Source organism: Leptodactylus fuscus, chromosome 2, assembly GCF_031893055.1.
Source record: "Leptodactylus fuscus isolate aLepFus1 chromosome 2, aLepFus1.hap2, whole genome shotgun sequence".
Lineage (NCBI taxonomy): Eukaryota > Metazoa > Chordata > Amphibia > Anura > Leptodactylidae > Leptodactylus > Leptodactylus fuscus.
Window position 1 is genome coordinate 127,459,293 of NC_134266.1, and position 27,006 is coordinate 127,486,298.

At 42.2% G+C, this 27,006-nt stretch overlaps 1 long non-coding RNA gene across 1 annotated transcript; it reads left to right on the forward strand.

Annotated features, from left to right (window-relative positions):
- Positions 1-2,824: 2,824 nt before the first annotated feature.
- LOC142195079 (uncharacterized) lies at positions 2,825-25,322 on the forward strand. Its single transcript, XR_012715063.1, has 3 exons — positions 2,825-2,867; positions 17,772-17,820; positions 25,233-25,322. It is a non-coding gene; the product is annotated as an uncharacterized LOC142195079 (long non-coding RNA).
- Positions 25,323-27,006: the final 1,684 nt, after the last annotated feature.

A 27,006-nucleotide genomic window follows, 5' to 3' on the forward strand; every position in this document is an offset into this window, starting at 1 on the left:
TACTGTCTTATAACATGTTGTTATTCTTACATAAAAGTATCTACTATGTTGCTTACGTTGAGTGCATAATGCAATTCTATATATTGTGGTTTGCTGTACTGAGGAAATGAAAATCTTAGTTCTGCTGATCACTTAGCAAAGCTATATTCTGACTATTGTACCATAAAGCATACATGAACGCAGGTCCCCTGGGCTCCCCTTACAGAGGCGTACTTGCCTCATTATATGTGTGACAATTACCTGATAATCACCTCCTTGTCACTGGTGATTTACGTGTCTATATAGTCATTCTATCTTTCAGTAATGGAAATGAACTCTCTGTGGACTGATTGCCTGAGCATATATTCTGTACAGCAGCCAATCTAGATGGGTGAAGCTGCAGGGTAAAGTATGAGGTAGGAAGACAAAAGGAGTCAGCTTTAGGTGCAACAAATTCATTATATATTTTCAAAAGGATATTGCACCAAAACTCCTCAACAAATTAGATTCAGATTTTTTTAAGTGTTGAATGCTGTTTGTTAATCTCACGCACCTTTAGACTGCCTGGTCTTACTTTGCACCACTTATTAGTTGGCCTAGTTTGTGACTAGATTTTGGTGCAATAGTCAAAATGTTGGTGTACTTCCTGGTTCACAGTTTAGCATATTTAATCACACCCATATAGAGGTGCACAAACTGTTAGAAAGTGTATAAAACACATAGAAAAAGAGAGGTAAAGCAAGTACACCAGTTTTTTTGGCAAAAATTGTAAGCAGAATTCTTATGTATATTATTTCTAAACTGTGGCAAAATTCGGTCATAAACTAAGCCAACTAATAAGTAGTATAAAGTTAGACCTCATTGTCTAAGAATGCACCAGATTATCAAACCGCATCAGATACTTTGGAAAATCTGGAGAAAATTTAATTTAAGACTGTTGTATAACTTTGTACTGTCTAAAAGTTTGACAGTTCTAGTTCATCTGCCCACAATATTTAGTTTTATAGTTTAGTATATGTGACTTGTAGTATATACAGAATCACAAATTACAGCAGAATTCTTTTTTTTCTTTTTTTTTGTAAATAATTTTTGATTGAATTAAAATGACAACAATGAACATATCGTTAATAAAAACATATACATATGTTACATATATATCATTAATAAAAAGTGTGGCATTACAGACACAGATAAACCATTCAAAAGTGTTTGTAGATAACTGCAGATTGAGCAATGAAAGACACAACAGGAAATGGAATGTAATTATTACAGAATTCTGATGCGTAATTATTAGTTTATCTGCCACAGTATAACTATCACAGTTTTTACTATATACTGCTAGAATGTAATTGATATCCTTCCCTAGTAGATGGATCCTAAGGTAAATTGACTTGTTGCTGGCAAATTCGCATACTGGACACCACCTGGGCATGAGATGGCTAACTGCAATGATGACTTGGACCAATGTTTTTTCTAAACTGTGATGGGTACCATTAGATATGAAGCTGATCATGGATAATCCACTGGTCTCAGTGGAAAATCTAACATGGATGTTGTCAGCCTAAGAATATGATAATGGATGCTCTAATAATGTAGAAATAAGGGATGCCATCAGAGCGGTATTCTTTTTATATAGTCTTTAAAGGGGTATTCCCATGACGCCTGTTCACTGACCTGCAGGCTGTTGTGCTCTCTTCACTTCCTGGTTCTCTCGGCACATAGGTGGGCGGGGTTTCACTTGCACTGGATTGGTTGTAAATGAATTACCACAGTGTAAAGCTGATGTAGCAGAGCTGGATTTGAGTCACACAGAGGTAATGGACTCCCTATCTCAGCCCTTATCAGCCAAATTCAATTAAACCTACTGATAAGAGCTCAGAAATAAAGGAGCTCTCACCACCCCTATCTGTGTTATTTAAGTAGCGGAGCTTCTCAAACAGCTCAGAGCTGCTCCCAGCCCCTCCCTCCCCCTCTGAGAGAAGGCAGTTACATCACTTGACAAATGAGAAGATAATCCCAAGGGCCATAGAAACGGAGTGTAAACAATGAAGTGAATAAATTAAGATAGCGGCCAAACAAAGCAGTTTTGATAAAGCAATGCATTTTAGGAAAAATCTTAAATCCACATAAACTGGCGGTATAGATAGAATCCTTGTGATGGGACAACCCCTTTGATGTCCACCACTGTCCACATCTTGAGGCAGAAACAAAAGTGTGGTAGATTACTCTGGCTACCCTTACTTTTGCATCCATTTGTATATGGTTTTAGTGTATCTATTTACCAGATCCTCTGAGCAGATAATAGAAATGTGATGTGACATTAGCCAAACTAATGTTGGGTGACAAAATGCCTAACTATTTCTTACCCAAAGGGATCAGCAATGCCAGATTCCTCTCTTACTGAAGCGCAGCCAATCTGTTGCTGATATACGCTTATGATCTAGCATGTTACTTGCTAGTTGTGAATAACCTAATGGATATGGCTCATTGTTGACTGTAACACGCAACATTAACACTCATTTACTGAAATATAAAACAGCATTCATACATTGCCCTGATGAAAAAATACACAATTTACAACATATATTTTCAGTATTTTTCATATATTTGACATAATATATGCTTTGAGTCTGTGTATACATACTCTATCCAATAAATAGTTGCAGGACCATACAAACTGGTCATATGTTAGCCCACGATACAGTCACCTGCATTGTCACAGTCTGCAAGTGGTGGTGGAGACTGTTACTCTGAGTGCAGAGAATCTCTGGAGGGTGGGGCCTTAAGGAAGTCTTTGAAAGGAGAGGATGGATATGATCAGTGATTATTACAGCACATTGTGGCTCCAGACGTGGTGCAGCTGGTTCTCCATACGCAGCGTCTCTTACGTGAGTGTAACTGTTCACATACCTAGTACATTATAGGAACACACATTTATGTATCTATCTATTATAAAAAGTCTAATGTATTGTAAGGTACAATAGATTTCTCACTTAGTAGTAGGGATCTTTTTTCTTTTCATCATTATATTCCTCTGTAGTCGCCTAGATGATTTATAGTCACATCTATACAGTCAGTATTGTGCATCCATATATATGGGTCCAGAACACAGAAGAATCTGTTCCATTAGAGTTTCTTTCTATAGGTTTCACTCCTGATTTTAGCTTATAATTATTGACCTGACTGTGTCAAAAATGTTTTTAAATGAATTTTCTTGCATAGTTTTTAATATGTGGCCAACTAGCATGATTTTCTATAGTAAGAGGGTATTTGGATCATATAGATTATAGGAACATGTTAATGGTCTACAAATAGAAATATGGTGATGTGCGTGTAAAAACCCCATTAAGTCAGTGTGGTGCTTTTCTTAATGTATCACACAGGGTGTGCCTAATTCGTGTTGAGACTACGCCTCAATAAGTCGTATCTTGTTGTAAATTATGTTAAAAGCAGTAAAGGTTCTGATTCGGCTATACCCATGTTCGAAAAGGTTGCAAGTTGCGTTATATAGTTGCAAATCGCCAATTTGTGCCAATTTTATGCCAGAAAGGTTGGGATTTCACCCAATGTTTATTGTTTTACAGTGCAAAAGCACCAAGGACATAGACCTATTTTAGTTTTTCACTTATGTGCTTCCCTTCTTGATGCGGCTTCTGTATAAGGATGCTGATTTATTTAATAAATCAGATATGGTCTGGATAAAACAAACAAAACTTGGTGGTCAGAAACACTTTCGTATGTATAGGTAATGTACATTCTGAGTAAAATGAACATATTAATGCCCATTAGACACCCAATGTCAAGCAGGATGTCTAATGGGTTCAAAGACTTGCATTCTAATGCTATTAACTTATAATGATAAAATAATTCTTATTAATATATAGATCAGGGGTACGCAACTACTTTTAGCAAATGTCCAGCAGTATTTACCATATTTTTCGGACAGTAAGATCTGTCTGTCTAGAAGACGTATCCTGAGTTAAGCAAAATTTAGGAAATAAATATCACATTACTTTAACATTCCCTGGTAGACGGGTTAATGTCACTAACATGTTTCTGTGGGGAGAGCACTAAAGTTGCATTATACTGTGTGGGTGGGCACTAAGGAGAATCATACTATGTGGGGGGTGCTAATATGACATACTGTATGGGGGGGCAGCATTTAGGAGAATTATAGGGTATGGTGACAGTAAAGCACATTATTATTTGTGGTGTTACTGTGTGTGGGGCATTAAGAAGCATTATGCTTTGTTGTGGTACTAATGAGCATTATGCATTGTGGGGGCAATAGCATTGCATTATACTGTGGAGGGATACTAAGGAGCTTTATACTATGGGGGCACTGATATGGCGTTATGCTGTGGGGGGGCACTAAGGAGCTTTATACTGTGTGAGGGCATAAGCATTATACTGTGGGTGTGACTGCACTAATGGGATATTAGTGTCCTCCCCAATGTATAATGCTTCATTAGTGGTTTCTATATGTTATAATGAAACATTGGTGCCTCCTTAGTGGCCACAGGATCAACTGATCTCACACTGAAAAAGTTACTTTGCTTTCCAAGGAACTAATGTCAATTTTGTTGTATGCTTTTGTTGTGACTGTGACTTTTGTGACCTTTGTGACAAACAATTACTGGTGTACCTCAGTAAAACATTGGTGATAAACTACAGATCCATGGAGAGATGGGTGTGCCTCTCAAAGGACTCTCTGCCCTCCAGCTTTTTGGCGTAGATCAACAGCATTGACACAAACCACTAGATTGCATGACAGAGTCACCAGTACAAATGTGAACCTGTCTGTACTCAACTGTATGGTAACTGTGAGCTATTCTCTTTTCGGCCACAAAAACTGAGATTCCAACATATGGGGAGCGGATCATTCAGTCTGATTAAGACCTCAAGGCCTAATATAATAGCTGTTAGGTGTTACAGACAGGCATAGGCTCTAGGAGTAGAGGCTTTGAAAAACTAGGAGTGACTGCAGAGTGGTGGAGTTTTATGACTTAAAACAAGAAAATGACTTTTATGACTTTCTTCAAGAAAATGGCACTGGAGCTTCTTAATGCCATAGCAATGCTATGTTCTAGGTTTTATACAATTTCACTGAAGGGGAACTTCTGATGTACTCCTGTGTGAGGGTCACTGGGTTTGTGGACCAGGATGGAGAGGCTCTCCAGCTGTTCAGCATCAAAACCCTCTTTATTATCACTATTTCAGAGGAACTCAGCATCAACAACTAGAAAGCTGAAGCCAGCAGTGGCGGATCAAGGCTTTGCGGGGCCCTACTTACTGGGTGGTCTGGGGGGTATGGAATACCCCCCAGGGGAACTGGGAGTCCCCCCCCCCCAGGATTTTTTAAAAAAAATTAGCCCTAAAAATGCGTTTTTGAGGCTTTTTTTAAACTAGTTCCTGTGTCTGCACCACACATGTGACCTAGCTTCCTGCTCTCAGATAGAGGAGGGGGAAATGAGTGAGGTCTGTGAAGGCTGGGGAGCTGGTCTCACCATCTATTTATAGAGTTGTATGTCCAATGCCTAGCTGCATTGGGAGCGCGCACGCAAGGCCAGTGGAATAGAAGCGGCTTCATTTGACGCAGCAAAAACCGGGAAGAAAGAAGAGTTTACAGCAGTGAAGACTGGTGAGTAAGGGACATGGGAATACCCCTTTAAGGGCCTTGCGCTTCTAACCGACTGACCCGACCTGCGTTTTGTTAGGTCTGGGCTGCGCCACAGATCTGGAAAAGGAGCCCTGGTAGTTCATGGCATATCCAGTCCTCAGAAGTCACCTTGGAGACTGAACATAACATAGAAGCAGAGGCCCCATGGGCAAAGTTAACCTGGGTCAAGATGTTGCTACCCAATGTGAGCTGCTAGTGGAAAAGCCTATACCAGCAGTCAAGATCCTAGCAGTGCAGTGTGACTTTTTGGCCGAGACTCAAAAGCCTAGAGAGAGCTAATGAAGTAACATGTTCTGTAGGACCCATAGAGTGAGGGACATGGCTCACGGTGGAGTTCAGCCAAGAAATGTGTTCCGAAATGATACAGCCCTTTACAAATGTGCAGCAGTCAACCAGGGTATTGAAAAGAAGAGTAGGCATGCGGCTGGTATCGTGTGAAAGACAAAAAGGGTGAAGAGATGGCACAAGATATCTGAAGAAGGATAAGTAACAGAGGACTAGTAACTCTACCCTAGGAGGACTCCCCCTGTGTCCAGTTGTTCTGTTAGATTGTTTGCTATGGGAAGAATATGCAAATCTGTCTCCCAAGATGTAAACAGGGAGACAGTGCCTCTGTTATGCTGCCCTCTATAGCAAGCACCCTGAACACCATGCCCGACTTCCCAGAAGCCTTTGCTGCATCATGCGAGGTTATAACCAAATCAATTTCTCAGCTACGGACGGCACCATTTCTGTCTCTTTGGACTTCATCAGCGCAGCATAGAGAGAACTGATTTGGTTTAAGTGAGAGGCTGAAAGACCAGATTGTGGGGATAATGTCTTTCCTTAGGGAGAGACCACCTTCTCAGGTGTGTGGAGACTTATACAAGCCATAGTTGCTCCACTGCAAAGGAACATGGTAAGAATATGCAAATCTGTCTCCCAAGATGTAAACAGGGAGACAGTGCCTCTGTTATGCTGCCCTCTATAGCAAGCATCTGTCTCCCTGTTTACATCTTGGGAGACAGATTTGCATATTCTTCCCATGTTCCTTTGCAGTGGAGCAACTATGGCTGTATAAGGCTCCACACACCTGAGAAGGTGGTCTCTCCCTAAGGAAAGACGTTATCCCCACAATCTATTGTTTGCTATGTTATACTTGGCATATTTGTTCTTATAATGTGTTTTATTTACAGGAAGAAGCTGAGTAGATTATTAGTGTCTGGTAAGTCAAGATCGGACAACATAAATGGACAGCTGGATGTTAGGTGAATGTAGTAAGGGACAAATCAGAAATAGCTAGAAGCAGCTGAAGAATGAAGTGCCAGCACCAAGGTAGTGTTGCTCCTTAGGCTTACTGTAGATGGTGTAAGAACTGGTCAACACCTGTAGCTTGGTTTTACCTGGGTTTAGGTAACCATTTTGTTCAGTGTACTGTAGGTGATCATATTGTTGGGTCTAGATAGCCATAGTGTTAGTCGGGTGTAAATCCTAGTCACCCATTTGACTCATTTAATGCTTCTGAGTGGAGTTGTTGCCAGTGGAGTAGGGGTACCAGAATGGTTTAAGTTGGGGGCTATACATTTCTTTAACTTTGATGAGTCATTATCGCTACTGCCACTTTAAGTAATTACACCTTCAATATGGGGTTTTCTGGAAAGAAGGTTATACAGTGATTCTTCTAAAAAGTCATAACCCGGTTGTATCTATTGGTTGTGCAGTAGCAAGTGTCCTTTTCATACCACTTGCAGTACAGTCTTCACATGCTGCAGCTTGACACTGACTCCTGTGAGTACTTGGCAATTGTTGTTTGTTTCCATAGGACCACTGATCTAATGCTGAAAAGGTTACTATTAGAGATGAGTGAGTACTGTTCGGATCAGCCAATCCGAACAGCACGCTCGCATAGAAATGAATGGACGTAGACGGCACGCGGGGGGTTAAGCGCGCCGGCTACGTCCAAGCGGAAGTACCAGGTGCATCCATTCATTTCTATGCGAGCGTGCTGTTCGGATCGGCTGATCCAAACAGTACTCGCTCATCTCTAGTTACTATGCAATTCATAGAATTTACTGTCAAGCCACCTCACCAATTTTTGCCAAACAAATGATACCTCAGTAAAGCACAGAGAGTGGGGATGCAGCTTGTCCATGGGTAGATTGTGTAAGTTGGGTTTTATTGGCCAGATGCATGTGCCCCTTAGGCGTCTCTACCTTACAAAAGCCTCAGGCGACACCACCTACCATAGTCTGGGGGTGATATTATGAATGAACTTGTAAAAGATTTCCTCCATAAACCAGCCCAGGATGTGTCGCTCCAAAAAGAACTGAGTGCAACTTGTCCTGGGGTCGGCTAGAGGTGAATTATATGGGTGCTAGCCAGGGGGCCCATGCATTTACTTTCTGTACTTCCTTAGTTTGCAGTTGTGGGCAGCTCCGCCTCCTAAATAATGCAATTGTTTCCTATATCAAGCCATGACTCTCATCAGCCAGGGGACACAGGTCACTTGAACTAGGTTGCAGCAGGAGCGCAACTTATGTAACCTGACTATCTGTGAACTGGAACCAACCATGCACAGTTAGTGCACCAAGTTTTTTTTTCCCATTAGTTCTTGCAGCCTGGTACCACTTTTTTCCACATGTCTTCACCCTCCTGTCCTGCGCTCCTCCATCCATTGCCATTTTATTTCTAGTCTATCAAAATCAGAGGATATCCCGCCAGTCCTATGGCCTCCCAAGGCTGAGATCATACAACAGAAGTAAGCATGAATTTGTGCAAGTTTGTGAAACCATATAATATATGTGTGATTTAAGAGTATATGTGTGCTGTGAGTGTGTGCACAGGACCCGCCCAGGACAGAGGTCTTGACAACCTTTCATAGGCCTTTTAATGAGGTCCAGCTCCCACCTGTGCTTGAAGGCTCTTTCCTGCTGTAGGACAGGAAATGGTTGACAGAAAGGCCTTCCCACAGCTGAGGTTTTGTTACAGATCTGTGTTGTACCCTCACTTACAATAAGTGAGGAATCTGGGGGAGATATAGTCACCTTCCAGAACTTTACCTGTCACCTTCTCACAATATATACTGCGCAGTCCTCTTGTCCAGTATCCTGGATATAAGTCTTAGTATCTGCCCTTGTCCTGTATTTCTGTATGTGTGTGATAGGTAAGTATATATAATTATATAACATATATATATATATATATATATATATATACACAGATGTCAACCCTAACTGCTGCAGCATGATATATTATTGCAGAAGACTCTTATTCGGGGAGGGGGCAGGGAGTCAAGGACACCTTTTCACTTTTTCGACTCCGACAGCAGAAAGGATAGGTGCAGCCCTGAGATTGAGAATAATTTAACAATGAATGGTATGTGTTTTCTAGTATGTTCAGGCAGAGAAGAAGTTAATTCTTAAATGCTAGGTCATACTCCTGTGCATATCAGGTGTGCTCTGTCCCTATGAACTTAACTAATAACATAGTGATCCCCATGGAACTATTTACCTGAACATCATGAAGGCACATAATGCACGAAGCAACAAAGAAACATAGAAGTCAGGGGATAATAAGATGATACTACAATAAGTTCAGGCTGAAGGCAAGGAAACAAATATAATTTGTAGCTATAGCAGAATTCTACCTTGTATATGCTGGATAATAATCAATAAATAAAAAGATACTTGCAATCCTGGAAAAAGTCAAAGCAATGTTTCTATGTTCAAAGGGGAGCTGTGACCTGGGCCGCCATCAGCATCAGGGCAGTACTGGTATTATTGCTGTCAGGGGCTCAGTCACAGCTCTAATGGAAAGGGGCCTGAGTGTCGGCGCCAGAAAGTGCACAACTCTCTGATGTAAACATGCCAGTACCAGACCCCCCCACATTTCGCCTGCCCTTGACTCACTTCATGTGAGGGGCCAGTGAGGAGCATTATTATATCAGTGGCTAAGAAGGACCATTATAATGTGGGGGCCACCGAGGACCTTTATACTGTATGGAGGCCACGGAGGATTATTATATCGTGTGGAAGCCACTGAAAAGCATTAAACTGTATGGGCATACCTCACAACTTTTGAACAACAAAAAGGACACACATACACAGACAGACACACACACACACTCTCTCTCTCTCTGGCAAATTTAGCTCCACCCACTCTTATGTTGACTCCACCCACTCTCATTCATTTTTCATGTCCCCCCACACAGTATAATCCTCCTACAGTCATCCGTACACTATATGCCCCCATATTGTAATGTTCCCTTCCAACTACCCCACAGTATTAAGTCCCTCTCCTGGTGCCCCAGTTTAAACATGAAACTGGAGCAGCTGGAGGGGGACATTAGCAATGGGGGTAGTTGGAGGGGGCAATAAATAAATCTCTCTCTCTCTCTCATCAAACTGTGTAGGGTCAGTGGGGAGCATTGCACTTTCTAGGGACCCCTGGGGAGCATTATACCGCAGGCCAATGGAAACCACTGCACTGTGTGGTGGCTATTATACTGTATGGGCCACTAAGGACTGGTATACTGAGTGTAAGACATTGGTGACCATTATACTTTGTCAGGGCCCCTGAGGAATATAGTATATAGGAGCCACTGGTGTGCTTTGTACTTTGTGAGCACTACCACTACTGATGGTTCAGACTTCTTTATATCTATTGTGGATGTATTGCATTTTGAGCATTACCTGTGGAGTAATAAAGCAGTGCTATCCCATTTTCTGGATTTTGTGAATATTTCTATATTATAATAGACATGTTTGATTTATGGAGTCAAAATGATCAAAATTGTGAAAAATGATCTGTCATGTGCTGTTTTGTCCAAGTTCCAGTTAAATTTTCAATGATTACTTCTTAAATACATGCAGAATATTTACTATATACGCAATATAAATATTAAATATGACAGACAAGGGTCTCTATTTGAAATTTTACATCATTCCAAATAGCATCAAACTTCACAATATATGGTTGCATATGAGCAAAGTAGATTCCACATCCTTAAAGGGGCTCTATCATTGGGAAAAGTAATTTTTAACTAAGCACATACTTGCATAGTCTTTAGAAAGGCTATTTCGCACATACCTTTTGTATGTAAATCGCCTCAGTAGTTTTTGAATGCATATTGCATATGCTAATTAAGCTCCAGCGAGCACAGGAAGTTTCAGCGAGTACTCCTCTCTCTGCTGTGTGTGAGAGCAGGGAAATGAGTCAGCAGCAGCCTGTACTGTACACACAGCAGAGATTGCACTCGCTGAGACTTCCGGTGCACGCTGGAGGCTAATTAGCATATGAATAAAAATTGTCTCATTCAAAAACTACTGAGGCGATTTACATACAAAAGGTAGGTGTGGAATAGCCTTTCTAAAGGATATGCAAGCATGTGCTTAGCCAAAAATGACTTTTCCCAATGATAGAGCCCCTTTAAGTGTTTGTAGATATAAGTTCCCACCTTGGTAGATTTTATTGTAAAAAAAAAACAAAACAACAATATATATATAATTGATATATAACCTTTTACAGAATTGAGGATTGTTGATTAATTAATTTCAATCTTTTTATGTTTTGGGCAAACATTGACAGTTTTCCTTAGATGAAAAATAGGGTTACCCCACAAAGACTACTCTTGTTCATGAGCCCTATTAGGTCGTATAGAGTTCATAAAAAATCTAGGTATGTCAGCCACTATAGGTGCTAGTGAGATACGTTCATTACTTGAGTGTGCTATTTATATTAGTACAATATAATAAAAGCTTGTCATATCACTTTACACTAAATAACTATACAATAATAATAGGTTTCAGGGAAGAAAAAAACACAAAACATCTGCTGTTCCTTAGTTGTCAACTTATCAATAAGTAATAAGCATGTTAACACTTCTATCCAGACAAAACATCCTGTAATTCACCTCTAGGCTACAATTTAATCTTTGCACAGAGGTAGAGAATACCTGAAGGCATGTTGTATTGCATAATGGGTTGAGCTCTTTGCATTCACATGTGCAGAATGAATCTTGTGAGCAATCTTTATACTGCTGTATGTTCTGGGTGTTACACACTTTACAGAATTTGGATAGTTAAATATTAGCAACAATATGTCTGCTTTATCATCCACTTAACTCATATGTAGTAAATTGTGTGTATCATTTCTTACCAACTATGGGTCAGTGTCCGACAGGTAGTGTCCGCTCCTAGTGTCCATTCAAAATCTTGCACGGACATTAGGAGCGGACACTAGCTGTGTCCGTGACACTTTTCATTCATTTAAATGGCGATCGGGTGCGTTCTTTTGCACTCCGTGCCTGTCCTTCACTGTTCCCTTGTAAAGATGTCCGACTTTTCAAGCGGACAGAAAAACCCGACATGTAGGTTTTTTCTGTCCACTTGAAAAGTCGAACATCTTTACAAGCGGACAGTGAAGGAAGGGTACGGAGTGCAAAAGAACGCACCCGATCGCCATTTAAATGAATGAAAAGTGTCACGGACACAGCTAGTGTCCGCTCCTAATGTCCGTGCAAGATTTTGAATGGACACTAGGAGCGGACACTACCTGTCGGACACTGATGGTAGTGTGAACGCTCCCTATCTCACCATGGAAAATACATGCATGCTTAGCCAAACTAAGTGCATGTGTTTGAGGGAGTTATTAGGAATAGCTATTGTAATTTGTTAAATGCCAAATTCCCATCAAGGGGGGTCACAAAAAGTTCCTTAGCGGCAGAGAGGATCCCATTTACACAACCTTAATTCTTGACATATAGTCATGAGAAAAACACACTTTGTTTTTTTCTTGTGACTGTAAAAATGTAAAGCATATGTCCTAGTAAAAAATGCTTAATAAATTATGTGTTGGGGGGATTTTTACGTAGATTGTGAACCCCATATAGGGATCACAATGCACATTTTTTGCCTATCAGTAATTCTTTGTAGAATGGGAGGAAACCCACACAAACACAGGGAGAACATACAAACTCCTTGCAGATGTTGTTCCTGGTGGGAATTGAACCCAGGACTCCAGCGCTGCAAGGCTACAGTGCTAACCACTGAGTTACTGTGTTGCCCCTAATAAATTATGTTTTTAATGATAATATAATTCAGCTGAAATACATATATGATATATTTTGAAGAACTGATGCCAGGCTCCCTGGGTTGGCAGCATTAGATTTCAATAACTGTACATTAAAAATATAGCAGACCTGGAGGGAAAATCCTCACCCTGTGTCAATGTGATGTGTTTTTAATTTACAAACAAGGTAAGTATGCCTTGCTCCAACTGAGCATCCTTTTCTGTCCCTCAGGTGCCATTATTACTGTGTGCTTTGCCAACCTGCTGTCACCATGGCAGTGTCACTAGGATCATAGGCTGCTTCTGGAAAAACAAGGGATGGCATCTACTGGGAGATATCCCCATAGTAACCGCAAAGATTAGTTTGTGTTTGAGCAACTGGAAATTCTGAAATAGTTATCCCAAACAAACCTGTTTACATGCTGTATTATTATGTATGTGATGTGAATGATCAGTAAAATGTTACTTTCAATAGTAAATATTGATTAAAATAACATCACCAAGATGCCAGCTAGGTATCCCAAATACAAGTTATGTACTCCCCTTTACTTGTTAAAATGGAAACATACGTGAATATTTCAACAAATCCAAAAATATACTACAACACTAGGGTTGAGCCGATCTTGAGATTTCTGGATGGATTTTAAAATCCGATTTCTGATCATTTTACAGCCAATCACGATCGTGAAATTTGCTCGATTGCTGATCAGAATCCGATCTTTTCCGATCCTGATCACGCAACCCTAGTCAATGCTTCTCTATGGGAAAAGTCACTTTTAGGGTTGAGTAGATATTAAAATTTCAAAATCCGATTTCCGATAATTTTACAGCCGATCCCGATCGTGAAATTGGCTCGATCGCTGATCGGAATCCAATCTTTTCCGATCCTAATCGCTCAACCCTATACAACACATCAGAGATACATAGACATCCAGAAACATGCAAGTTACTAGTAACTCTTCTTACTGATTTACTGCAAATCACATATGGTGAACTTGGTTCTTTAGACAGTTCTAATGTAAGAACAGCCACCTGATCATACTGCAGTGTAATGTAAAGCATAGATGATATCAAAGATAGGCCCAATATGTTTCCCCAATAGCACTAGATCATCCGGGGGCTAATAGCTAATACCTTGATATATAGAAATTAACTTGGGGTACACCATACAAAACTACAATCAAAAACCTATGTAACTGGACTGAGTCAAAGGTGTAATAACCACGCAAAACTCTTGGAATATGTCGCTGGTCAAGGCAGCAACAGTGCTAAGATTTTGGTTGTTTGTCAATCCAAAGAGGGGAAATGTGATGACAGACCACATGTCCAGCCAGGCATGATAATGGTATTCATAGGCATACTATCCATGCTGTTCTATGCTGTATATGTATGCTAAAAAAGCCAACTGACAAGTGTAAAGTAAATGACAGCACACCTCAATCTTGATCCAAAATCAGGGAAAATTAATAGTCTGTATAGTAAATAGATCAGTTTTACTAATCCAAATGGGGAATAGAAGCAATAATCATCAATGTTTGTATTGTTAGAAGAAATGGTGTCAAGTGACACAAAGGAATGACACTCTGGTCCTCCCAAAGCCCAGCGACAGTCATTATGGCATCATTATCATATTTGCCAACTATCCTGAATTTTCAGGGATTGATCCAAATGGCAAATTTGACTTGTGCCAAACCCTGCATGTGTTTCTTCCCAGTTTGGGGGTTAGTCCTGGGCGAGAAACTGAAATGACCGGATTTTATCAAGTGAAAATATTATTCATGAGGTCTCTGTCGGTCAGAGTCAGCAAGGGGTGAACTGTCAAACTGTCCCCTTGTATACTGCCTCAGGTCTGACTGCCAGGACCCCTACATGAATAGCACTGTATTGTAGTTCACTGCCCTGTGGATGGCAGCAAGAGGCTCTGTCCAGGTTATAACCAAAAATTATTAGTTTAAAGAGGACCTTTCACCATATCCGGGCACATGCAGTTCTATATACTGCCAGAAAGCTGACAGTGCGCTGAATTCAGCGCACTGTCGGCTTTCCCGATCTGTGCCCGGTGTGAAGAGCTTACGGTCCGGTACCGTAGCTCTTCTATGGTCAGAAGGGCGTTTCTGACCATTAGCCAGAGACGTCCTTCTGCCTCGCGGCGCCAATCGCGCTGTGCTGTGGAGCCGGGAGGAACACCCCCTCCCTCTGCTCACACAGCTTGTCCGTAGACGAGCATTATCAGGAGCGGGAGGGGGGAGTTCCTCCCCGCTCCACAGCACAGCGCGATTGGCGCCGCGAGGCAGAAGGACGTCTCTGGCTAATGGTCAGAAACGCCCTTCTGACTGTAAAGCGCTACGGTACCGGGACCGATAGCGCTTTACACCGGGCACGGATCGGGAAAGCCGACAGTGCGCTGAATTCAGCGCACTGTCAGCTTTCTGGCAGTATATAACACTGCCTGTGCCCAGATATGGTGAAAGGTCCTCTTTAAGCTGTGTTCACACTGCATTTTTTTATTTAATTGAAATAATAAGGATGAATTTCAGCTGAATAGTACATATTTACTATGTCAGTAAACCAGAGATTTTGAATTCAATGGCCTTTAGCTCAAAGGTAATGAACCATAGTACATAGTACCATGTGCTACTGCTAAAAAAAAGCATTGTATGAGTCCAGCCTTACGATAACACAATGTACAAGGTGGCTGCATTGTACTTGTAACCACATGTTTTCATTACCCTCTGTAACTTCCTGAAGTCTAGAGCAAAGAACCATGAATTCTCTATCTCCTTGTATACCTTATAGGTTTCCTATGAATACTCCAAGTATCCTATAAAGCTTCCTGAGGAAATGGATAGAAATTCAGTATACCGTATATACTCGAGTATAAGCCGACCTGAATATAAGCCGAGGCACCTAATTTTACCACAAAAAAACTGGGACAACTTATTGACTCGAGTATAAGCCGGGGGGGGGGGGGGGGGAATGCAGCAGCTACTGGAAAATTTCAAAAATTAAAATGGTCGGAGTTTTTGGGTGCAGTAGTTGCTTGCTGCTGGGGAAGGGGGGAGAGTGTTTTGGTTGTCTGTCTGCCCCTTCCCTGAGCTTGAGGACTGAGGTTTTTTTTCCCCCACTTGGAATTCAGCCTGGCTGAGTATAGGGTATCTGCAGTGCTCCTATTAACCCCTTCCCGACAGAACAGGAGCACTGCAGATCCCCTATATTCAGACCTGGCACTTTCAGACACAGGGATACCTAATGTGTATGTGTCTCACATTTTCTACTTTTATATGTATTCTAGCGAAAGGAGTGATTTAGAACATTTATTTACTTTATTTTTTTATTATATTTTTTTAAAGCTTCTTTTTTTTCACTATTGTATGGGAGATTCTATTTCTACATTACTATTGAGGCTGGTCATAGACCCCCCTCCCAAAAAAAATAAAAAATTTAAGTATAAGCTGAGGGGGCTTTTTCAGCACAAGAACTGTGCTGAAAAATTCAGCTTATACTCGAGTATATACGGTAATATATATAACCAAAATCAGTCGGTCCCCAGCAACAATGAATGATATAAAAATAGCTGATGGATATTGGGTTATAAGCCAAAGTTATTTGTACACAGGCTTTTTAAGTTGCAAAATGCTATTATCGCAACCTATATTTTTTGTATATATGTATGTCTCCTCCTGCTTCAGGCTAAGGTCCCACGAGACGTCCTGCAACAATAAAGCGCTGCGGGAAAAACTGATCACAGTTCTTCCTGCAGCTCTTTAAACAGAAAGTTTGTGGAGTTTTCCTCTGCAAACTTTCTGTTACAATTATATCTACGGGGAATCTGCTGGCATTTCTGTAGGTATAATTGACATGCTGCGATTTCCAAAGCCATGCGGTTTTGGAAATTGCGACGTGTTCGCACGGTGGTTTTTACTGCAAAGTGGGCATGGGATTTGCTAGAATCCCATCTTGTTTGCCCGTACTGTAAAACGCTGTGCTTTTTCCCACGGCGTTTTTGCCACGGGCAAATTGCCGCATTTATGTCCTGTGGGGCCCCAACCTACAGGCAACATTTTCAACATGACAGATTCTTTTTACCATGTAGGCCCTCTGTGTGGTGTGCTTATCACAGTTTTACATACATGTACAGTGTGATCACACAGTAGATGGAGTTGTTCCTGTTCAGCTATTGTGGGATAGATCATTTTAAATAGTAAAACCAACCCCATAGTACAGGTAGATACCTGTAAACACAGGAGAGGAGGGAGGAGGAGGATTGATTCGGGTGTTGGGTGCTGGTTGGAATTATGTGACCAACAGGTGGCACCACCCTCTCCCTTTTGGGGTATTAAATGAGTGATCCAGTAAAAATAAAGACAGTCCCAGAACTGCTGTTTTGGTTCACTCAGTAGTAGACGTCCCTCACAGCTGAGTATTTGGTGCAGTGTAGCAGGAAGTGGGTCTCGTCTTCTAGGGCCCCCTGGTCACAGTGCTGGCACAGACTGTTCTCCCGTGGCTTGTACGTCTGCCTGTGTCGCCCCGTCTCCATCTCCAGGTTGTGGGCGCTCAGTCTGTACCAGCTCAGGGTCTGTCTGTTTTTGGGGTGGCATATTCTCTCCAGGTAGGTGGCCATGATGTAGTCTCTTTGCAATGACTGGTACACGGTGAGTTTCTTGGAGTTATTTATTGCACTTCTCTATTCCTCGATGTACCGCTCTTTGTCTCTCTCAATTACTCCTTTTATTTGAGCCTTGTTCAGGGCATGTTGGGGGTTTTGGCTGGAGTGGTGATAGGTAAGTTCACTGCAGTGGGTGTATGTTTAAAGACTGAAGTGTTAGTCTCTACTTAGGTGTTTGAAAAGTTGTGAGTGATTCTTAGCTAGCTGGTTATTGTGTTCCTCTTTGATCAGCACTCCTGCAGACAAATATCTCGCTGTGTAATACTGATCACAATGTGTTCAATAAACACTTATGTACATTAACACAAACACACATAAATGTATATACTTAATGAATGGTCGGTGATATATAAAGCTTAGTTAAAATATATCAATTTATTATGTTTTTTTTTTCTACAGTTTCCAACAACAATGGAACATAACAGAAACCTGTTCTATCTTCTGCCAGGTGAGCCTCCAAACTACATTAAAGGGATTGGCCATTCACATGTCCGCATATCGTGTACATATGGCATCTGGATTTATTTCAATGTGTTTATTTACATGTGTAAGCTTTTTTGCAGGCCGTAGATCCACAGAAATCAACAGAAGCACAAACTATTATTTCTTTGATGCTGATGCATCTGTTTTTCACAGACCCAGAGACATACAAAATATAGAAAATGACAAGCAAAGTACCGGGCCCAGATGGCCTGCCAGTCTTCTATTACAAAGTATACGCTGGAGTCTTAACTAACCATATAGTGGTTGTTTTCAACTTGCTGAATGGGCACGTCCCCCTTCCTCTGGATATGTCCAAAGTCCTAATTTCGGTGACACCCAAAGAGAGAAAGGATCCCACATTGTGCCCGAACTTCTGACCTATCTCGTTCAGCTATGCAGCCATGGATAACCTCCCCCTACACCTCCTACTAAGCCTCAGTAAAGGTCAATGGGGTTACCTTGCCTCCCTTCCTGATCAGTAACGGGACACATCAAGGCTGCCCTCTATCTCTTCTGATCTTTGTGCTGACGCTTGAGCCCCTGTTGTGTAAGATTAGGGTAAATTCGGCAATCAGTGGACTCTTTCCTGTTTAGTTGGGAGTCGGAACACATCCAATACTTAGGCCTGAGAATCGTTGCCAATGTACAACAACTCTTCCTGCAACGGCAGATCAGATCTGACCTACAGCGTTGGTCAAAGGACCTTAATACCCAGTTTGGGTGCTGTGCTATCTATAAAGTGAAGGTCCTAACCTACATGCATTCCCAAAATGTTTTTACAGCATTATCTCAAGACCTGACTAGATTTATTTTGGTCAACAAACCCACTAGGCTATTGCTGTTATTTCTTCCTAAGGCATTCTCTTACCTGGCTGGACTTCCCTCTCCCCACAGACCTACGGACATATCCGACTATAGGACCCACACTAGCCATTTGCACTTTCCTTTACCAGACAGACTCAATCTCGCCCACTCTGTCAACCATGTTCCCAATTCTGGGTAACCCTAAATTCACCCCAGGATTAGGCCGCATTCATTCTGGGTTCATTCTGCTCCTTGTGCAAGGCAGGTATGTTGTGAGCTAGGGATATCCAATTGGAGCAGTCCTCTTGAGGTCTTGTGACCTGGCTTCCCTGGAATGTCCTAGAATTGACATAATTTTTTATCCTTTTTTGCCTACCCAGAGGGATATGACAGATCAATGACTCACTTTGCAAATGTTTGCATTGGGAAGGGATCAGCATGCTCTGTTGGAATTCTATGTGCTACTGATCTTACCAAACTGCAAAAAATATTCCCAAATACCTCCCCTTTCTGCTGGAGGTGTGGGTCCGTAGAGGGGACTCTCCTCCATATCTTCTGGCCATGTCTCCTATTGCAAAATCCTACTGGGATGGATTTGTATACTCACCAGAGTCTTTCCGAACTCCGAAAACTTCAAAAACTAGAATCTGCGAGCAACACGGTGGCTCAGTGGTTAGCACTGCAGCCTTGCAGCGCTGGAGTCCGTGGTTTGAAACCTGCCAGGAACAACATCTGCAAGGAGTTTCTATGTTCTCCCCATGTTTGCGTGGATTTCCTCCCATTCTACAAAGACATACAGTACAGACCAAAGTGGAAGGCATGCAAAAAATTGGAAGACTTCACGGCTTCCCTCTGGAATACACTTGACTTCGACAGAACAGATAAGTGATTCTACAATCCTCAGACATCCCCTTTAGACTGGGGCCTCACATAGCGTAAATGCCATGATCTGGCCCCTGTGGCTGTAACGTCCCTGCTCTGACATAGGTGACTGCATAAAAGACCAGGCCAGTGCCAGGCGCTGCTCAATAGCAGGGAGATACTTCAACATGAGGACTCGGTTACTTACTTTGGTGGAGCGTGGTAAGGTGAGTAAAAGTTTTTATTATTTTCTGAAAAATATAAAGGCACAGTTACTGATAAGGAAGGCACATATTTATGAGAAGGGGCTAGTTTTAATAACTCCCGGGTAAATATCCTATCCTACTAATATTATAAAAGTGAAACTTTGTGTGTTTGGATGTTTGTTCCACTATCACAGCCAAACAGCTAAAGGGATTGGGCTCAAATTTTACACACACCGACATAATTGTCAGGAAGGAAAGATAAGCTATTTTGCTAACCTCCTACACTGCCGACAAGCCCACTGCAACCAGCGAAACCGAACCCCTGCTCCGCGGCAGGACCCAAGATGATGTCATTCTGGCTCTGGCAGCGGAGCTACCATTGGGGCGCGCCAGGTGGACGGCGGGCCTGTGGAGCAGCGGCGCGTTCCGATAGGCCCGCGCCAGGTGAAGGGTGGGGCCATGTCAGTTTTGCCAGCCAACATAGCGGATGCTCGCTACACCGCCATGCCGCAGCCAAGCCGCCTGGCTCTGTGGGGCCCACCGACACCATCAACAGGAGTAAGGGGTTTTTTGTTGTTAAAACATACACTTTAAATCAAAATTACATGAAGGTGCCTGTTCACATACAGTACCAAGTGGCATTTTGACAATGTTGCAGGTGTTTACTTTCAGAAAATATATAGGTAGAGGGGTTAATATGATTGCTTCATGTTGCAATTTAGGTTTTATTTGTCCATTGAGACCCCTGTCAGCGAAAGGGTTAAAGCATCAAGTTCTCAGTTACAAATGGTTAGGAGTATGGTTTGGAGAATTTTAGATAGTAAAGTATTTTATCAAATCTGTGCACTTAAATCAGCTTGGCAGGAAAATAAGGGTCAGTTCACACGTGAACTGCCCGCGCGGGTTTTGACACGGAGAGAGACGTGGTGAGCCGCGTCTCTCTCTTGTTAAAACCCGCCCGCCGCAACCATCGCTGTCGTGGCTTAACCCTCTGCTGTCGGCTCAAATGAATGAGCCGACATAGGAGGGAGCTGCCGGGGGCGGAAGCCGCGCGGCTGAGCCCGCGCGGCTTCCGCCTGAAGAAAGGACATGTCCTTTCTTTTCTCCGCTAGCGGCAGCCCGCTGCTAGCAGAAAAAAAAAGCCCGGTGGTCTACATAGACCACCATTGTAAAGGGGCGGATTTTGAAGCAAAATCCGCTGTCAAAACCCGCCCCTTTGTTCACGTGTGAACTAGCCCTAAGTCCAGTCAGCTGTATAAAAAACTGTGTGCAGAGATTTACATTTCTCTGAAGGATCTAATAATATTATTATTGGATCTGCTAGGTATTTACTACAATATAAAGCTGAACTTTAGTTCAATTATTATGTTTTCTGTAAACAATGAAAATTATATAGGAAAAAGTGACCTCTGGCAGTTTCAGTTCTATCCCCGATAGACCGAGATGTGTGTGAACACTAAGTCAAGGTACATAATTGAAATATCTCCTGGGAGATATTGATGCATGCTATAGAATATTCCAGTGAGAGATATTACGTAAACTTTAGTTTCATCATTATATATACATCAGTTGAGAAGAAGAATTGAGACTTCTAGTGGCCAAAGCATGGAATTCTAGAATTAAACGATATCCTGGGTTCTGTTGTTTAAAGAGGACCATTCACGTCCTCAGGCACATGCGGTCGGTGCCATTACTGAAGCTCTTCAGTGTCAGAAGGGCATTTCTGACAGTCTGTACTGTGAAAGGGAGCGTTCCTTACAACCCAGCCATGACATTTAGCTGTCAGAAATGCCCCCCAGTATACATCTATAGACGAGTACTGTCAGGAGTATGGGAGGCATTCCTCACCGCTCAGCGTCCTCGCTGGGTGGTAAGGAACACCCTCTCTCACAGTAGCATCTATTGCGCTGTACTGTGAGAGGGAGCGTTCCTTACCGCCCAGCCATGACACTGAGCTGTCAGGAATACCCCCCAGTATACATCTATAGACGAGTACTGTCAGGAGTAGGGGAGGCATTCCTCACCGCTCAGCGTCCTCGCTGGGTGGTAAGGAACACCCTCTCTCACAGAACAGCGCAATAGATGCTACCGTGAGGAGAGGCGTTCCTAACTGACTCTTAGGCTGTATTCACACAGAGTAACGCCAGGCATTTTTTGTGTGCTTTTTGTTAACGCTGCGCTATTTTGCGGTGGCGTTGACCGGCGTTAACGCGGTGTATACGCGGCGCTACGCGGCGTTAACGCGGCGCTATGTGCAAAAAACACAAAAAAAAACGCCTGGCGTTACTCTGTGTGAATACAGCCTTAGAAACACCCTTCTGACACTGAAGAGCTATGGTAATGGCACTGATACCTCTTCACCGGGGCACAGAATGGGAAAGCCGATAGTGCGCTGAATTTAGCGCACTGTCAGCTTTCTAGCGGTGTATTACATCGCATGTGCCCCAGGAGGTGAAAGGAACTCTTTAAATTTATTGAATTTGTTCTTCTGGAATAAACAAATTTGCATAGGGTTGTCCACTATACCAGTTTCCCCAAAGTATCACCACATGACAGAGGCATTGCACATTCAAATCGAAGAATCAAATATTTGGGATTCAAATTTTTAACAAGTTTTGTGAAGGAGCTGGAGGTAGGGGTCATCGTGGTCTCCATTCAATATAATAGACCCTATCAGAATTGCCATAGAGTGGTGTGTATTAATTTATCACTCACCATTCACTGCTTCCCAGCCCTGCTCTTTCTCTTGTACAGGTGCATTGCTCTGACATGTCATATGCACCTGGAGCAGAAAGTGGGCAGAGGTGAGGACCAGAGAGGTGAGTAATGAACTGACACTTACCTCTGGCACCCCACAGCTTGTAGACAACTTGTGGCCTACAGGTCAGAAAATGGTAGAGAAGGAAGCCTATTGCTTGAGGTCAGAACTGGTCTGGGCATGTCTTCTCTCTGATTTGGTGATTTGGTTGTATATTTAATAACCGAGTTGGCAGTTGCACCCCATTCCTGTTTTTGAGTATATGATAAGGGGTTTTCTGAAATGAGCAACCTCTTAATACAAGGTAGAAATTTCTAGTTCAGCGCTAAATACATACCCTGCCATAGTCCTCTGGTTAAAGGGATATTCTCAAAATCACACCTTATAAAGTGTTTACAACTGATCGCAGAGGTCTCACCGCTGGGACCCCACTAATCAATCCATATAAAATAAAGAATAGGAGAAGTTACTGTATTAAATTATGTAGTTTCTGCAAAATGGCTTTTGTACTTATCAGAAGAAAGTTTTACTTTTCCCAATCTGTATACAGTATATAAAACTCAAAATCTGTAGTAGTCTGCTCTATACAAATCCACAGTTCTCGCCCGATTTGGGTGAAATTTGGCACGCCCCCTCTCCACCCACAGGAGCAGAATACTGCGCATGTTACATCTTGCTAGTGTCCCCCCCCCCCCCCCCGTCAAGAGATTGGGGCCCCTAAACTTAGGTCCTATACATATAATGGGGAAAACTTAAAATGAAAGTGCTGAGGGGAAAACAACAGTTGTGACTGACAGGGATCAATTATAGCGACGGCGCCAAAGAGTCGCTGCTAAAGGGGCCGCACCACCACACACAAAACACACACATTTCACAAACACCATATGAACATCACACAGACAGCACACATACACCAACCCACAAGCACAACACCACACAAATACCACAACACACCACACAAAGACCAGATCACTCTAGACACACACAACACAAATACCACACACACACACGCATGGACCACACACGCACGCAAAGACACTCAGATGGATGCTCTGTGCACACAGAAACACATGGATCACATGTGCACATACATGCATACATATACACGGACCACACACGTGCATGCACACACGCATACATACACATGGATCACACGCGCATACATATACACAGACCATACACACGTGCATGCACACAGATGCATGCACGCATACATATACACGGACCTCACACGTGCATGCACACACTCATATATACACATGGATTACACACATGTACACGCACGCACTGACAAAACATGTCTGGTGTCCTTAATGGCTGCTTGCACGCTGCAGTATTTTTCACGGGCCTACAGGCCATAGACCTTTTTGTACACTAAGCTGTGAATTTTGCAGACTCCATAGAAGTCTATGGAGATGTAGAATCCATGTCCGGAGACTGTAGTGTTACTGTAGTGTACAAGCAGCCTTACTAAGCAGCAATATTGGTCAGGCGAAAACTGCCTGATAGTAAGATTGTCATTATTGCTTACTGTGCCCCTGCACACAGTATTATGCCCCATAGTGGCCCCTGCACACAGTATTATGACCCATAGTGGCCCCTGCACACAGTATTATACCCGATAGTGACCCCTGCACACAGTATTATACCCCATAGTGGCCCCTGCACACAGTATAATGCCCCATAGTGGCCCCTGCATACAGTATTATACCACATAGTGGCCCCTGTGCACGGTATTATACCCCATAGTGGCCCCTGCGCACAACATTATACCTCATAGTGGCCCCTGCATACAGTATTATGCCCCATTGTGGCCCCTTCACCCAGCATTATGCTCCATTGTGGACACCCATTAACAATTATTATACTCTGGGGGCTTTTCAGAACCCAGAGCATAATAATCGGAGACCGAGAGGGGGATACAAACATAAACACTGTTACTTACCTATCCCTGGCTTTGCTGTACTTCCTGCTGATTGTGGCCATCTTCAATGATGTCCGGGATGTCACGTGACCCGGGGGGCCTGCGTCGCAACCCAAAGGACCTGGCCCTGGTCATGTGAAGTCAGGGACATCACACAAGTAGGCCCGAAGCCTGCCCGGAGAGGTAAGTATGTTCCCTTACCTCTCCTGGGCCTTAGGTCATTATATTCGGGGGTCTTTTCAGATCCTGGAGTATAATAATACTGCTTATGGGGCCTGCGATCCTGACCGCTGCCAAGATCGGTAAGTAAATAGGGCCTGCTACCAAATGGAGTAACTCCAGCCAGTAACGGCCTATTAAAAAAAAGAAAGAAAAAAGCAGCAGTAGCGGATGTCGCCGAGCTCCCTAATGTTTTGAACCCTGTGGCAGCCGCTACCGATGCTACCCCAGTAGTTACACCCCTGGTGCAAATGTTTTATAGGTTTGTGTAATGTGCACAAAAAATAGTTAAAAAAAAAATTGTAATAGTTTATACTACATTATATGTATTGAATATATAAAGTCAATAAAAATTTTGAAATGCAAAAAAAAGTTCACATCAATGTTACGACAAATTAGTAAAATGACAAAATAATAAAAATTTAAAGTGGAAAAAAAGATTTACTGCAGTGCTCTGAAAATGTCAATTTCATTGTGACACTGAAAATTTTATTTTAGCATAACCAACAATTAAACATGTTTTCCGTGAGCGAAGCTGCGGTAATCTACTAGTCTATATATGTATGTCACTTAATGTACTGTAAGTTCTCATCTTTCTATTTCAGTATGTCTTCTTCTGTGGATAGGGATTTCAGTATCTGTAGCTCAAGATGTGACTGAAGCAACAGTTTCTGCTACAGCCGACCAAACAGGTACAATTACGAGGTTGAAGTAAAGTAAAGTGGACATCAGTTAATGCCAGTACTGTAGATCACTGTGAATTGTAATAGAACAGTTCAGATGTATTTAACATATATGTATACTGTTTTATAGGTAGTCCAACGATGGAAAGAAATGATGGGCTTGAAAATACAGCCCCTACTGCAACGCCACTGGAATCTGTGAGTGTCTTGATCAATATGTTGTATGGAAACGAAATAAAACGCAGAACTCCTTTAAATTTGTTATTCCTGTATTGCATCAAGTGTTGTACCTCTAAGGGTATGTTCACACAGTTTTTTGGCAGCGGATTTTGACGTGGAATCCGCCTCAAAATCTACTGCCAAAAACGTCTCCCATTGACTTCAATGGGAGCCGCTCACTTCTTTTTTCCACTAGCTAGTAGCAGACAACAGAAGCGACATGCCCCTTCTTCCCGCGACAACACTGTGAGCATTATCTGTACTGTAAAACCACTCTGTGTATTATCCCTGTGTGTAAAGAGGAAAAAAATAATCGTACGCATTTCAGGTTTTCAGCTTGCGGCCTAAAGTGGTGATGGGAGAGTTTTGGTATGGGCCAAATGGTTATTTGCTATGCCCCTAGATCCAATATTTCCTAATTATACCCCATCCCTCTCTTATCCTAAAATTTTAAATAATGTAGTAAAGCACACTGTGGTAGTTTCCGTTCCAGTGTGTTAACCAGTTTGGACCTGGTCAAGTATGGGCCAGGACATAAAATCTGTGTATCTTCTAAGTTTACCAGCCCAATGCAGATCAGCTGTACTAAACTCAGTATGTCCATACAATTCAGCTAAAGCGTTTGCGTTGGTAAAACCAATTAATACATTGACCATCTTTCCTCGATTAATGTAGGCCTTGTGAGATGGCCTAAGCCTATACACAGTCACACATTGATCTCATTGATCCCCTGCAACAAGTGACTTGACAACACTATTATGGATAGAATTTAGTGATAGCATTTACTAACATTTCTATCTCACTTGTAACAATGGTACCAGTGATGGATGTTAGGATCCAAAGCAGTGTACAGATCAAAGAGGTCCTGACACTGATTCTAATTGATAGATGACTGCACATGTAGTTTTATTAGATATAATATTAAATCTCATAGATCCCATAGTATATAGTTGCAATAATGTTGTCTTCTTTTCACTTTTTGTCTTTGTCTTCTTCTCAGGGATCTACGGATGCCACTATAACAGTAAGTACACCATACTGTAGCAGTATCTAGGCTTTGTCACCTGGCACAAATGTTCATTTTACTGCCCCATCTTTGTATCTAAATACATAAAAGTAGATTCTTGGCACCTCCTCAACCACCAGCACTTGGGACGCATGTCCTACTTGCTGCCAACCCCCCTCCCCCACAACTACACACCACTGAGTACAATATATAATTATTAGAGCTCCAGCCATGGCTAGAAGAATACTTCTGTTCATACAGCTTCATAAAGTATCTGCTTTAATTAAAAAAAACCAAAAAAAAAAACATTTAGCAGCTGTAAAAGTGGCAATTTTACTGAGACGAATGTTCATTTTCAAACTCTCCCAATATTCACTTGGGGATATGGCCCTGGCATCTGACTAATCCCCCATGACCACTTTCCCATATAACGCTAGCTATCCTGCAGGCCTGACAATATGTCCAGGACTT